This window comes from Delphinus delphis, chromosome 6, assembly GCF_949987515.2.
Source record: "Delphinus delphis chromosome 6, mDelDel1.2, whole genome shotgun sequence".
Classification (NCBI taxonomy): Eukaryota; Metazoa; Chordata; class Mammalia; order Artiodactyla; family Delphinidae; genus Delphinus; species Delphinus delphis.
In genome coordinates, this window is record NC_082688.1 from 37399401 (window position 1) to 37401374 (window position 1974).

The following is a 1974-nucleotide window of genomic DNA, read 5'->3' on the forward strand; positions in this document are numbered from 1 at the left end:
GTTTTTGATGAATATTAAAATGTAATAATGTAAAATGAATGTATATATGGATAAATTAGTATATTGCCAAAAAAAAAAGAGGGACTGAAGATCCCCAGCTGGCTTGGCTGTGACTTCAGCACTGTGGACAGAGGCCAATGGAAGTTCCCCCGGCTATGCCTGGGACTGTGGGTGGGTGGAAGATGATACACACACAGCCTTCAGGTGGGGCCAGAAATTCTTGCTGCTCACTCAGTGCCTTACACTGTACCAAGCTCTTTCCTCTCACCAAACGTATTCTGTCCTCACTCAACTATCAGCTCAGGAAGCAGACAAAATGAACTGTTTTCCAGATTTTTACAGATGAGGAAACTGAAGTTTTGCAAGGCCAAACTCCAAGCAACCCTATGAGTGGGATGGGAGAGAGAACACTAATTACTCCATATTTAGCAAATTTAGCAACCACTGCCCTGCTCTGGCTCAAGTGCACTCCTCTTTATCTCTAGGGAAAGTCAGGGTCGGTGGAAGTTTTTGTGGAACTGAGGTTCCAGCCAACCCTGGGAACAAGTGGCAGTTGGTAGCAGGAACAGTGCTGGGAGGCTCTGAAGTTCCAGTCAGGACTGCCCGAATGAGGGTGGGGAAACCTTGCTTGTCATTAAGGTTCACATAGGTCCAGCTTTTATGCCTCTTCCTCTGTCCCAATGCTTGGCTTCACTGAGCCTGGAGATAAGGAAAAGGGACGTGTAGGATATTATTAAGGTGTTTCTGAGCCTGAGGGACCTTCGTGGGAAATTTCCAGGAAGGGTGTGGGAGTCTTTGTGAAGGGGGTGAGTTGTGCAGGTGGTAAGAAATCCTCTGACATGGGCTACAGGTCTGGCTATCTGTGTATGCCTATTCCCTGGGTGTGGAAACAGGAGGTGCTGGACCACACAGCAGCTTTCTTTGAGGTGTACTCTGACAGGCAGTACAATAAAGTAGTTAAGAGCATGGGCACTGAAGCCAGACTACCTGGTTCCCCTGCTTCCTAGCTGTGTGACTGTGGAACCTTGAGAAATTCTCAGCCTCTTGGTTCCTCACTTCCTCATCTGTAATACAAATCACATAGGGTTGTTTTGAAGATTTATTCGTTTATGCAAAGCACTTAGAATTGCCCAGTGCATAGTAAGTGCTCAAAAATGTTAGTAATTACAGTTGGCTGTTGAACAATGTGGGAATTAGGAGCGCCAATGCACCCGCTGCAAAAATCCTCTTGTAGCTTTATAGCTGGGTCTCCGTATCCCCGGTTCCACATCTGTGGATTCAACCAACTGAGGACTGTGTGGTACTGTTGTACCTATTTATTGAAAAAAATCTGCATGTAAGTGGACGCATGCAACTGAATGGCCTCTGGTCCCTCAGGGGTTAACCATATTTGTATCTGGGGCTCCTGTGGTTTTGAGGTAGAATATCTGCCTCTGATCCACAGTCTAGAGATGCTTTCCTGTCTACAAGTACTGGCTCTGTTCTTACCAGGCAAAAGGGATGAATGGAGATTTCATGGTCCTCTGAAAGCTTCTCCAGACCTTAGTTTACCCAGCCCTATAATATCACATTAAAACAGTCTGCAAAGATGGGGAGGAAACTCAGACCAAGGAGAGCCCAGAAGACCCGGAGAAACCAGCCAACTAGCTTTCCTACTTTGTAGCTCAGCAGAAACTGGGAAGGGAAAAATGTCTAAAGCTGGCCCTTGGTGTGTGTTTGGGGGCAATACATAGCAGACAGGCTTGGAGGGCTTACCTTTTCCTTAATTTCTTCAAAAACTTTGGCTCTTCTCTTCAGTGCCCTCGTCTCCTCTGTGTCCATGGTGGAGACCCTGCCTCCTCCCACCCCCACCTATCTTATGGGTTCCCTGGAGGCCACAGCTGCTCCTGTTTTAGACTCAGGAATTGGCCGATGATAGGAAAACAAACAGAAACTTGGTAGGTGCCCCAAACAACAGGAAACAAGAAGCCAAAA